At 32.8% G+C, this 10,364-nt stretch overlaps 1 long non-coding RNA gene across 1 annotated transcript; it reads right to left on the bottom strand.

Annotated features, from left to right (window-relative positions):
- Positions 1-1,412: 1,412 nt before the first annotated feature.
- On the bottom strand, positions 1,413-9,155 carry LOC134267394 (uncharacterized). Its single transcript, XR_009992152.1, has 3 exons — positions 9,095-9,155; positions 3,451-3,526; positions 1,413-2,240 (listed from the first exon to the last, which is right to left on the bottom strand). It is a non-coding gene; the product is annotated as an uncharacterized LOC134267394 (long non-coding RNA).
- Between the last annotated feature and the right edge of the window lie 1,209 nt (positions 9,156-10,364).

Genomic DNA, 10,364 nt, shown 5'->3' with positions numbered 1-10,364 from the left:
AAAATATATGAATACCTAAGTGCAAAAAAACTGAATTGTGAAAACATAACTCAACACATCTCAGACTCTGTTCAACCTTTCTTGAATAACAAAATTAAGTATTTAAGGAGAAACCTTTTTGAGTCATGACCAATTAATAATAGGCAAATGCCCATTACATGTTGGACAGAATGAAGGTATCCAACAGGCATTGGACAGGTGTCCTATACCTGTTGGGTTGTATTTTGACGAAGGGATTAAACTACCCAAGAACAATTGAACATGTGTACATTGTCCATTTCTATTTGGGTTTCTTGAATCTCCTCATCAAAATACAACCCAACAGGTAATGGACACCTGTCCAACTCCTCTTGGATATCTACATCCCACCCAACAGGTAATGGACACTTGTCCAATTCTTCTTGGGTTTCTTGAATTGTTTCATCAGAATACCACCCAACAGGTAATGGACATCTGTCCAACTCCTCTTGGATATCTACATCCCACCCAACAGGCAATGGACACTTGTCTAATTCTTGGGTTTCTTGAATCTCCTCATAAAATACAACCCAACAGGTAATGGACACCTTTCCAACTCCTCTTGGATATCTACATCCCACCCAACAGGTAATGGACACTTGTCCAATTCTTCTTGGGTTTCTTGAATTGTTTCATCAGAATACCACCCAACAGGTAATGGACATCTGTCCAACTTCTCTTGGATATCTACATCCCACCCAACAGGCAATGGACACTTGTCTAATTCTTCGGTTTCTTGAATTGCATCATCAAAATACAACCCAACAGGTAATGGACACCTGTCAAACTCCTCTTGGATATCTACATCCCACCCAACAGGTAATGGACACTTGTCCAATTCTTCTTGGGTTTCTTGAATTGTTTCATCAGAATACCACCCAACAGGTTATGGACACCTGTCCAATTCCTCCTGGATATCTACATCCCACCCAACAGGCAATGGACACTTGTCTAATTCTTGGGTTTCTTGAGAATCCCCTCATCAGAATACTACCCAACATGTAATGGACACCTGTCCAATTCCTCTTGGATATCTACATCCCTTCAATAGTATATAAACTAAAAGGTATTGGACATTCTTCTTGGGTTACTCAATTTTTTTTTCATAAGAAAGAAAACCCAATAGGTATTGGACATTGGTTCAACTCTTCTTGGATATTACATCCCAACATTAGAATAAAACCCAACAGGTGATGTTTACCTGTCCAATTCTTCTTGGGTTACTTATACCCTTCATTAAAATTGTCAAATTTGTTATGGATATTTATACTCTTGCATTAGATTGCAAACCCAATAAGTATGACATTTACTTTCCCTAGTTGAATTCAAATTTATCTGCATAAGCATACATAAGTCCAAAACATATTTTTTACTTTAATTCTAACATTCCACATCTCATTCAGTGTACACTTTACAAATGATAGGAAATATATAAGCATTCTGTGCCTAAACTATTTGGCTTTTAAAGAATTTTATAACCATGTTTGCAAAATTTAAATTTAAATATTGGAACTTGGAGCAAGTCATTACAGGTAGAGCAAGATGCTGAAAACCATATTGATAAATAGATCACACCCTTGATAAAATATTTGCCTTCAGTTGCTAAGATTGTGTTGTTTTATATGGAAAATTTCTATAATCCTGTTTATTACAGATCCATGTACAATGCATATTTTCCCTGTAATAATAAAAATACTTCTGAGATGTAAAAGAATGGATTAAATAGTCACTGATGTTAAAAGATATTACATGATCTCATTAATCTGGTTTGGAAATCACAAACTTAGTTTTGAAGCCGATAAACAGTGTCGCACCAGAAAACTCAGTTACAAGTACAATGAATGAATTCGTTGTTTCAAAACTTTAACATAATTGATGCAGTATGTCCAAATCTTTTCGACAAATCGGGATAAAGATATTAAATCAAATCATCACTGTTATAAGTCTTAAAGCTAGAGAAAAGTCATTACATGCCCAAATTTTACATGTAAGACTTTGATCCTATATTTCAATAAATGTCAAAATGGTTTTATTTTTGTTTCTGTTCAATACTTTCTTCTTCAGGGTCTCTCATGGCCTATGCTGTATGATACCTCCATTGACCCTGCTCTTTTATATTGCCATATGTTTATCCAGTAGCAGTGGTTATGCTGAGGCAATCTTTGAAATATTCCTCATTTCATGCATCTCCTTCAGTTCTGCCTCTGTCCATTTTATTCATTCTGCAATTATATAAAGGCATTTCTTTGTCGTATAAAACATGTTTTTCTTGACTACAGCAAGATCACCCTTTATGTTGATCAAACCCAACCAAGAAGTAGAAGTATATTTCTTATTCAGAAATATGTATTGATAAATAAAATGGAAGAAAAACTAAATTCTTTCAACTCTTTTTTTTTCTTCTATGTCTAACTGCATCTTTATCCTACCCCCCATCCGCCATAATTTTATCAAAATGGAATCATCATTCAACACACAAAACGATGTTGCATATTAATTAGACAGTATGTTAGTTTCTGATTGTTAGAAAGTAGATTTTAAAAAGATTTTACACCTATTCCTTGCAAATTTTAGACTTCTAATGTAACACTATCAGTACATTAGGGGTACAAAATCTTCAAAAACATCTCTACACTTAATGATAAAGCTTTCACATTAGTATTGTTTTTAGCCCAATGGTTCTGCTAAAGAGGATTTAAAATTGACCCAAACCTTACTAACTGCTTATATTAACAGGGACAGAGACACACTTGACACTCCATCCCCCCCCCCCCTTCCTGGGGTATGCTTTGCACAAAATTTAATTAAAATTGACTAAGCTGGATAGAAGTTGAAAATATGAAAAATTACAGTCAAACAGATTATGAATAACTTTCAGCACATCAGACATGAAGTAGTGATCCTTAAATAAAATACACCTACAAGATGAAGCTGTTTTATTCCTTTGAAGTGATATCTAGTATTGTTTCTTTTCCTGTGTGCCACCTCTATCAGAACAAAATGTTATACATGTATTAACATAACCTATGACCGTATAGTACCCTAGTATTTTCTTTACAATTAATTAAGTTCTGGAACCAATCCTAAGATGCCCTTAAAACAAATGATTCTAAACTGGAAAAGGTAAAGGGCATCTGAAGAATTTCAAATAAAATGATAGTACAAACAAGCAAACAGTGTGCATGAAAATGTTGGCAAACACTAGAAAAAATACTAAGGTACTTTCTCAAACTTAACATGAATACTAAAGAGGTTTTATGTAGCTGCATTGCACATACCAAAAGCTTTCCTGCAGTTAAAGGTTGGTTGCCTAGTAGTTATGTAGTATGTACAAGTTTTTCCCTCTATCTCTTCTAATTTAAGAAGCGAAAATGTCTCTAAAAATCTTATGGTTGGCATGAAGTATCCCTGTTCATTTTACTGATTACTTACAATTGTCCTATTTCTGAGGGTCATCTTCTGATGGGTGTGTTCTCTGCAATGTTCACAATTGAAGTTCCTGTTTGACCTGTTACATATTTAAAATCCTCAATGAACATGATTATGGCTTTAATTTCCATTGTAATTATTGATTACTTTTATTAAAAAAAAATCTAAACCAATTTATTCTAACATAATTCTTAGGAAAATATTTATGAAATACCAATGGAAAAAAGAAATCATTATCTCCAGTTATCCTAAAATCACAAGTAAGCATTAATCATATAAATTCACATACGTAAACCCATTAGATTTTTGTGCTATTAAATCATAGTCATCGCTGTGCAATAAAGGAAATCAAGTACTTATCCACAGCTTTGTGGCAATAAAGTTACTTTCCCCGAGTAAAAATGACAAGCCCAAATATAGAGGCAAAAATTAAAAAGTAACATTGAAAAAAAGTTCATCGTGAAAAAAGTCAGGGGCCCGTTTCATCAAAAGTCGTAAAGTTAACTTAGGCGTACTTCCGGGGATTACGCCAAAATTTAGTCGGGCGTAATTTGCGTTTCACCAAGTGGCGTAAGTCTAGTCGTAAAAGATACGCTTAGTCACAAGACTAAGTCCTTGACAACGTTGCATTGCGCAGGCGCAAAAACATAAACATTGCCCAAAGCGTACAAACATGTATAAATTGTAGCACGTCAAAGTACAGCATAACACAAGTTATAGATAAATTAATACTTGCACTAATTGAAACATGCATGGGTTTCTAGTGTTATGTAAGAGACATGCATCTTTTAAGAAACCAATTTTAGTTTTTTACAATATTTCAATAATAAAAGTCTAATAAATTGAAAGGATGAAAAGGACAGTACATGTACTTGTATAAATTTCGGAATTAAGCAAAACTATTCATTTTGGAAATTTAATTACAGCCATACCCCCTCTTCCCGAAATTGATACAGGTTAATAACAGTGCCTTTGATAATAAATTTCATGATTCGATAAATACTGATTCTACTGACAAATACTAATAATTAAGTTTGAGACAGAATAAGATTTAAAAATTTTAATAAGAAATGTATATGAAAGCAAAAATAATGAAAACAACAAATGCAAACGGTTTACATATGAACACATTTTGAGTCAAGAAATAAATTTTACACGTTTACTACTATGGTACATGTTAGATAATCCTCCCTGTATTTATTAATTTTTTTGTCAATTCAATTGATTCATAATTGTTCAGTTATAGAAAAAAATTCTTTACTATCTGCAGACTAAATGTGATGTACCGTTTTAAAAGTACGCAGAGAGAGAGAGAGAGAGAGAGAGAGGTTTGGAAAAATGACTACAAAGATATTCTTACCAAAATTCTCTGCTTGTGTGGTCTCTGTCTATAAAATTTAGTTACAGCTACTCTTTATTTTGTTTTCATTAAAATGTTAGTAATGCAGGAAATCAAAAACATGTATATTTTCATCTTATATGTGCTTTATATGTGCTCAGATTATTTTATACTATGTAAGATTTGCTCTATGAAAATTAAAGATGTCTTCTGCATCAATGTTTGTCTGAGAAAAAAAATTAGGAATAATTCATTCTTGAACTTAACTGTGTAATTATCACCGTCTTACATCGATATCATAAAAGCAATAATTTATTACCACTTTCAAAAATCTCTTATTGTCTATGAGACCCCAACCCCCTCCCTAGGTTGGGGTCTATGATTCGCCGGGAACATCACGTGTCCCAGATACCTAGGAAAATAATTACTTTCGTCCTTAACTAAGTAATCTGTACATTCAATGTTAATTAATCTGCAAATTCGGGAGATTCTGAACCCTCTCTCCGACCCCCTCTGGATCCACGCATGTGGACGAGAAGTAAATAATAAATGGACTCTTCAAACATGACAAAAACTATTTGGTTTTAAGATAGGGTATTTTTTTGAATTGTTTTCTTAAATGTAGAAAATTACATGAAAGATGATAACTATGCTTTTGAAACCGATTTTTTTTTTTTTTTTTTTTTTGTACTTTCTTTTTTTCAGAAAATATGCTGTTGAAAAATATTTTTTTTAAAATAGACAATTTTAATGGGTCTCTTTTTGGTAAATGAAAAATAAACCAGAGGTACCGTAAGCGATGAGTTCAATAAAAGATATCCCCCCGCCTTCCATATAAATATAATGGCAGTGTCCATGTTTTGCTGTGGGAAACCCAAAATATGTGTCGGATCAAAAAGTTAAATAAGGCACAATGGCAATATATAATAAAGATTCTGTGAAAATTTCACCAAATTTCAATCAGTGATATGAAAGGAGTTGCGGATAGAGATGGGTACCCCCAAAGCGTAACAGATGGACGGACGGACATCCCGATTACTAAATAGTATATACATGTACATATACATGTACCGTCCCGCTTTCCAACCGGGGTGTAGAAATACAGTTATATATGTAAATTCATTTACAATACCTTAGACATACAATACCACAATGAAATGTGTATGAATGCATTGTCAAAACGTGAGAAATCTTTAATAAGACAATCTTTTCTTCTCAGCAGAAATTTATCAAAATATTATTTGAGTACGTTATTACTCAAATCAACTACGTCCCCAAGTAGTTGTAACAACCCCCCCTCCCCCTCTTAATAATATGTATAATTAAATAATGCATTGTTTGTATTTTAAAATCTTCTTAGAACCTTACTTTTGCTTTAGAACTCGCTAAAATTAATAAAAAGGCCTTATTTTAACTTTACGCCCTAAATTACGCCTACCCATGAGTAGACGTAAAATTTTGGCCTAAATTTAGTCAGGCGTAACGATACGCTCTTTAATGAAATGCAAATCTTCGTGCTAGTCCCGACTTAACGCCGGCGTAGCGCTACGACTGGGCGTACGACCTTTGATGAAACGGGCCCCTGGGTATTAACTACAGATGATTCTTTTTAAAATTAAAGTTTAATTTAATTTTCGCTAGTAAAATTTAATCATATATAAATTAATGATTTAAAAAAATGAAAAAAAGATTTTAAATATTCCTTTTCTGGTCATTCACTAGTTCGTCTAATTAAAACGAAGCAAAAATCATTTTGTTTTCATCTTGAATCATTTAAAGCCATATATGGCGTATGTACAAATGTACAATGAAAATTATTAGACTAAAATTATAAGAACTTATTATTTGTATCATTACTTTATATAAACATGATAAAGATAGAAATTTTCCGTAAATTACAAAATCTAAGTCAATACGTTCTATTTCCACTATTGAAGAGTTATAGTTCTTCGTGCGCTCTTTTGTGAAAAAGTCGGAGAATGTACAAATCTCGCGGGATTTCTGGGACAAACGTAACATAAACAATGTAAACAGCATGTTGAAAGTCGAAGAACAAATTGCATATGAGATATTTTATTGTTATGGACTTTATTTAAATCAAGAGTAGAGATGACAAGGAAATTAATTTACATCTATTGGACATCGTATGTATCTATTTATCGTAATGGTAAATTTATAGACAATAAACATACCTCGGAAATGTCGTATTTTTTATTAATGGACGATAAAGTTAGGTTTTTCGCTCTCTTTCATATGTATTTTAGTTCTTCTATTCTTAAGTTAGAATGACAAATGCACTAAACATTTAAAATTGGATTGAGACTGGCATGTTTTGTATTATCCACAACGCTTTCTGTCCCAGTCAGACGACCAAACGCGCCTCTAATTCTGAAGAGTTCACTAATGGAAATATGGCGTATTGCGTTATAAAGATATCAAAATTTAATTTGGATTCTCGGAATTTTTCTCCGACTTGGAAGAAGATACAAAAGATTTAAATAACACATTACAGAGAAGATAAAATCGTATTATTAGATAAAACGAGGTGTTCTCCGTGCTCCGAATTGTATGAAAAGCTTTAATTTAAATGTATTAACTATATTTCTTTACTTAATTTGTATTTTTCAAAAATATATTTTTTGATCAGTTACGCCATATATGGCTTTAAAAAAACGCTGCATAATTGCATGACACTTATCACTGAGCTGATTGAGTGAATGTATATATAATTTAATAATGAGATATCTGTTAGGCATATACTCAGTATGTACAAGCAAATATTGCTATATTAAACAAAGGAAAGGGGGGAATTCAAATTAGGAAATAAAAGATCGTTTTTAAGTAAATCAGTCTTGTAGTACTTCAAAATGGATGCAGTTGTGGAGATTTATGGATAATATGAGCATGTTGTCTGGAATATTTCCATATTAGGGAATTTAATAGCAAAAAAGAGTGAAAATACCGGTGGTGCTTTTCATGTATTACATGTGTATTTTAAAATTCCTAATAGCCCAAGGGGATTCCTCAGTGCAGAAATCCACTAGCCCCATCCTCAAAAATGGAAGCCCCGGGTGTTATATACATGCGTATACTATAAATACATATTTTTGATAAAGACAATTTGTTCGTTTCTTAGATGTACTTATGATTTAGGTATTGTTTAAATATTATAATTGATGTACTGGGAATTTGTAATTGAAAATTGTTTTATTTGATCTTCAAAAAGAGCACTGCTGCACGTGTTTGTAATTTCTCAAACTTGACATCTCTCTCTCTCCATCCCACGGTATCGATGCTATTAGCTCATAATTGTTATCAGGTTTATGGTCAGATCTTAGACTGGTGTTTCTTTGAATCTGTTATGCTTACTCAAATTGTTTCCTGTGTTATAAATTAATGTCATTGAGCTTTCCCCAAACTTTTCTACTGTCTTTTAACTTGTTTCATTGGTTCATTTATGAAATGTGGGAGGAGTTGTCAAAGATGAGACGTGCCTGAGTTTATTTGTAATTCACTCTCACTTTAGGAATTTTTGTGTAAAAATGTGAATTTTGATTTTGTACTTTTGGACTTGAATAAATTCTAAACTTTAACCAGGAATTATCATTTCAAAACAATATAATTATTACACGGGTGTAGCGCGATGCTAATTACACACCATCATGTGAAATAGTTATAGTAGCCCTATATCAATTTCAGTATTGTTTTAAATTAATTAAAACAAATGACAAAAACAATAATTCAAAAAAAAAAAAAAATCAAAATAAAGCAGACACTCAGTCAAAATCAAAGACAGAAAGAAGCACTATTTTGACTGAAAGTTTTTCAGTAATACAATGAATCTCGTAAGTTACATATCAGATGAGATAAACTTACAAACAATTATTTAGTTGTTGTCAATTATCCCATTTATCATCATCTCAGCTCACTTTGCGATTGTAATACTGTCTACATGAACCGATAATTTACAGCTAGCTGATTTATGAACACACGATTGTTAAAATTTTCATTTCCCTTTCTAATATACATTGTCAGAACATACTTAGTTGGTTATGATATAAAATTAAATAATAAACACTTTGGATTTATGAAATATTATCTAACAATATACGATCATTTACTAAATACTTCTCGCCCTCAAGAGAGTTAGAAAGACAGAGAAAATTCAAAATACAAGTGCAACTTAGGATTAATTGTTCCGATATATCTACTAAGTATTTTAATTTTGTGAACAATTGTTTTCAAAATTACATTAAAATCTATAAACAAGAACCCAGCAATGGATAAATATTAATCAAATAAACTTACCTTTTCTCTTGTCAATCAGAAAATCTTGTTGACAATAAGTGTTTCTTAGTCGCCATATTTTTTTCCATGAAAACAAACGTTGTTATGATCAGGATCAACGGAAGTTGATTTTCGGAACTCTCGAGAATTTAGAGTTCCGAATGTAAAACTGAAGCAACAAAACACGGTGCGTCCGTGAAAGCAACTTTTTTAGACACTTTTTTGGACAATTCGTCGTGTCCAAGTTTTGTTGGGTACTAACATGCAAATACCCAATTAGGCTGTTTTAAGCATATTCAGCGACACTTCTTATTGGGTATACCCAATAAGCAAAAAGTACCCAATAAGTACAATCTTGGCATGAAAAATACCCAATAAATGCACTCTCGTAAACACGGACAGACGGACAGACAGACAGACGGACAGACGGACAGACAGACAGACGGACAAGGTGATTCCTATATACCCCCCAAACTTCGTTTGCGGGGGGTATAAAGAGCAATTTTTCTTAACTTCAAATAATCATTCTTCAAGATAAATTTTAAAAAAAAGGTCTATCATGATGTCGTATACAACTGCTTCTTCAATAAAAATGGAACTCGGAAATTGTCGTGTTTGTAATGGTGTGACTTTTTTTGTAACTTTGTGAGAAAGAACTCTGATTCTACATACAGTTACCATTAAGAAGTTGATATTAAAAAGAGACCCGAATTCTTTGTTTGCGATATCAATGTAGTGTGGGAATTAGGTCTTCCAAGACTTTCTGAATATCGATGGGCAGTCATGGTGCTCCTTTATTAGCCGACCTGTTTTATCTTTCTGTAAAACAGAATTTACCAGAAAAACAACCCATACAAGAAAAAGAAACACTTGTGACATTTAGACATATCGACGACGTTTTATCAATAAGTAATAAATACTTCCATTCATGTTGCAACTTTCGATACTAGTATATCCCAATGAACTTGAAATAATACACAACAGAATATATACCGGTATTTCGTCTACTATCCGACCATTACATTGGGCTCCTAGCAAGTATGACTTGAGGATCGATGCTCACTCCTTGGCACCTAGCTGATCAGCTGATCCCACCAATGGAATTCCTAGACACCGTGTTTTATGCTGTGTTCACAGATTTGTATCGTTAATAAAGATATTTTTGAAAACCAGCACTATTCGATTGTTATCTTCAGCATTTTCACTTTGGTTCAGTACAATGTGATGGTGTAGTACCGGCAGTATGTGTGTCTTGCATATACAATCTCTTTAGGAACTTCAACAGCCGTTC

This window comes from Saccostrea cucullata, unplaced genomic scaffold (assembly GCF_032062105.1).
Source record: "Saccostrea cucullata isolate Sc308-1 unplaced genomic scaffold, CSIRO_AGI_Scuc_v1 ctg9713, whole genome shotgun sequence".
Taxonomy (NCBI): Eukaryota; Metazoa; Mollusca; class Bivalvia; order Ostreida; family Ostreidae; genus Saccostrea; species Saccostrea cuccullata.
The sequence above is the reverse complement of the archived record's forward strand: the minus strand, read 5'-3'. Positions and strand labels throughout refer to the sequence as shown.